Source organism: Polypterus senegalus, chromosome 3 (genome assembly GCF_016835505.1).
Source record: "Polypterus senegalus isolate Bchr_013 chromosome 3, ASM1683550v1, whole genome shotgun sequence".
Taxonomy (NCBI): Eukaryota; Metazoa; Chordata; class Cladistia; order Polypteriformes; family Polypteridae; genus Polypterus; species Polypterus senegalus.
Genome location: NC_053156.1, coordinates 62,891,384 through 62,895,157, shown reverse-complemented (window position 1 = coordinate 62,895,157; position 3,774 = coordinate 62,891,384).

Below are 3,774 nucleotides of genomic sequence, written 5' to 3'. Positions count from 1 at the left end.
GTGAAGGCTCTGTTATGGCATTGTGCCTGCTCCATCAGTGAAAAAGCTCAATGAGGCACAATAAAGTGGACATCACAATGAGGCTACTAACTGTGTGTACACTGGTGACCCTATGGAAGGCTTCTTCACTCTCAAAGAAGGTTGAATGATGAAGGTAGCGGTTCTCTGCCACAGAAGCTGGTGTGTTTGCATTTCATGGGTCAAACACCAAGCAGGGACAAAACTTGAAAAGAAAAGGTAATGTGAATTCAAAACACACGGTAAAGAAATTGAAGGCACACAATCTCAAACTAAATCCATCCATTTTAAAAAACGACATCTCTTCTGCACTAACACGCACCGCTTTAGAAATCCTCATCTCCAGTAGATACAGACAGAGACTAGGCACACCCGTCAGTTTGAAGCTGTGGGGTGGGAGTACTGACTCCATGAAAGAGTGTGTTCCTCTACAAATCCAAAAAGGAAATATCTGCAATTCAAATTCAAAACTCACTGCTGTACAACGGGCCATTCAGTAAAGCCAAAGCCTGACAATTATATTTGCCTAACCTTTTCAAAAATGTGTTGAGATTAGAAAGCTCCTAAAGTCCAGGGGCCTCATGTATAAGGCCGTGCGTAGAACTCGCACTATAACATGGCGTAAGCACAAAAGCTGAAATGTGCTTACGCACAGAAAAATCCAGATGCAGGAATCTGTGCGTACTCCAACTTCCACGTTCTTCCGCTACATAAATCCCGATCAGCGTGAAAACTAACGCGTGCGCGCATTATGTAACGCCCCAAATCCTCCCAGAATTACGCCTATTTGAATATGCAAATCAATATAAATCGCCCTTAAGCGCAGCCTTCTGGGAAAAGAAAATAGGAAAAGCACAGGGAAAATATAAGAATTTCAGCGAATACCAAGTGGAGGCAAAGGAAAAAACATACTATTTGTTCAAATAAACCGTGGTATAATCAGCAAAAGGAAGTTGATCGAGTGACATAGCGTGTTGGAGAAACTTGAAAGCTCACATTCACAATATCGCACAGTGCTGGAAATAAAAAAGAAGTCACATATCAAAGTTGCCGTGAAAAGAAGAGTTGTAAGCCCACTGTCTGAGTGTCATATGAAAGTTTATTAGGGTACAGAGAAAAAAGGCAAATGGTGGGGAAAAAGCACGAAATGTCAACTTCAATCTCGACATTTCCACTTTAATCACGTAGTTTATTTTGTCATTTAGTAGAACATTATAAACTTCATCTTAAAATCGTTTAATTAACCAGTTACTCAAATCACATCGTAATTAAAGTAGCACGTTAAATGCTTTGTTTTGTATTTGATCTTCTATGTGCTCTGTGTGTGTGAATCACTACTTGCTTCTTAAACTGGCTCTCTTCCTCCAACTGGACACAGAGTCCGTTACATTTGTGATATTACAGCTCTCTGAATAACTAAAATACCGAGATGTATACGTGATGTCATTTTCATGATGATAGGAGTTAAAGCACGTTATTAAACATGTGTTTCACTTCGATGAAATAATTTATTGTCGAAATTTGTCGCTGCGTTTTTAGCTGTGTTGTTATTTTCTCTTTCTGTGTTATATTCAATATATACTGGCATAGCCGTCACTGCAGTCCTTGCTTTTCTTTCCCCAAGTAACCGATCGCCACACAATCAGCTCTGTAATAGAAGTTAAGCCATCTGTAAGCTTAGCGCCGATTCTTCAAAACGTTTAAAGAACATTGAAATATCTTCGTAGTACATGTTTAATTATTCTATCCTTCACGACACTCCCAGTGAAGAATATAGATTATTTAAATGAAGTTAAATGTTTTATGTGTATAATTTAACAAACATATTTTGTTGCATTTCACCTTAAAAATGATATCGTCATCATATGTAAATACGCGCTTTATAATATCTCACAACCTGAGCCACTTTATAACTATAGTGCAAGTTTACAGTGGGGTGATTGTACTTATAAGTACAAACCGTTCTACAAGGAGCAATTGATTGAGTGCATTTAAAGTTCTTGGGATGAAACTGTTTCTGAACCGCGAGGTCCGTACAGGAAAGGCTTTGAAACGTTTTGCAGTGGCTGAGACAGCGTGTCCTTGAAGCTGTATACCGATAATTCTCTTTCCGATCAGCTGCTGCTGTGATTCACACTCAGATACAGTGATATAAATACTCCGAGTCGTGCAGTGAGAGTAATATGGAAAAAGATGATCCGCTGTGGCAACTCCTAATGGGAGGAGCTGAAAGAAGAAGAAGAAGAAGAAGAAGTGAGAGTAACAACGCTAAAGCAGTTATGGTATTTGGAATACTATATCTGTTCCCTGGACCATTATATTGTTACAAGTTAATTACAATCAGATGCATTACACTAATAAACAATATGCGGTTAGTTTCGGTGTATTTATAAAGCCGCGTCATGAAAATAATGAGTAATCACACAGGAACAGTACCATTGCTTTGACGCTGGGTGCCGCCAGTCTGCAAAACCGAGCGGAGAACTTGCGTACGACAAGGCATGAGGTACCGTGGAAAAGTGCGTGGCTTTACGCCAAGTGTAGGTTTTATACATCGCGATTTGAACGTGGAAAAGTTCTTACGCAACATTTCTGTGCGTATGCACCGTTTATACATGAGGCCCCTGCTCTCTACCACACTACATGGTCATTTATTCCATTTATCTATGGTTCTCTACATGAAGAAAAGCTTTCAAACAGTTATTGGAAAGTTGCCCTTAACAAGTTTCCCACTGTGTCCATGTTTTTCTCTCTTTGTAAAGTTTAAAAAAAAAATACTCTTCACCATTTTAAACATGTCAGAATTGGAAATGTAAAGAGACAGATGGAATTTAAAGGAATACTCATTTCAAACATATATTTTTATCAGTTACTTACACCATGTTGTTTGTAGTGATGGCCAAGAAAAAAAAATCTAATATTTTTATGCAGAGCTGCAACAATAAGAGTTTCTAATAAAACAAGAGTCTGTGAGCATACAACTGGAGAGCCTGATAACTACAATGTCATAAACATGTTTTTTTTTTTTGCTAAAATATTGTTAAATAGACCACTTCTCAAATGCTTTGGTTACAAAAAGTGCAACAAGCTCAGATACAAATAGCATTTGAATTATAGACCCGCCACCCATCATTTATCCACCACAGGAGTACCTTGTAATTATTTAGTGTCAGGCTATGAAACTTCATGGTTTAATTGACCTCCTGCTTGTTAAAACCTCTCAGTTATGTAGAAGTTCAAGGTATTTTCTCTTCCTGATGTTTCCAATCAGTTTTCTTTCATTTTTAATCTTTTACATGCTTCTTGTTGATATCGCATGAAGTTCAATGTCCGCCAATGAATAAGCCGTTGCTGGCTGGACTCCTGACCAATAAATGAGGTAGGGAGGCGGGCCTTCAGGTCAAAGTCTTGTTCACGTCTGAGCATGCTCCTTTTTCATTCATGACTGCATTTTCCAGAAGTGGTTCCTTTAACAATATTTTAGTAAAAACACACATATTTGGAATGCGAGCATACAAATGGATGACCTAATATGTTGATTATGGGTGACGAGTAATGCAAGATTTTTGAATTGAACCTTTTGTTATTGTTTGCTGTTGCCCAGTGTTGGTCAGCAGAAACATTTACTCTGTCAAAAACGGATATTGCCATTCAGCACGAAAACAAGAGATTAACATTTTTTTCTTTGCACTTTTGTAATTTTGTTTGGTTTGTACCCCTCTATTTGCACCATTTATGGGCTAAAGGTGTACTGAG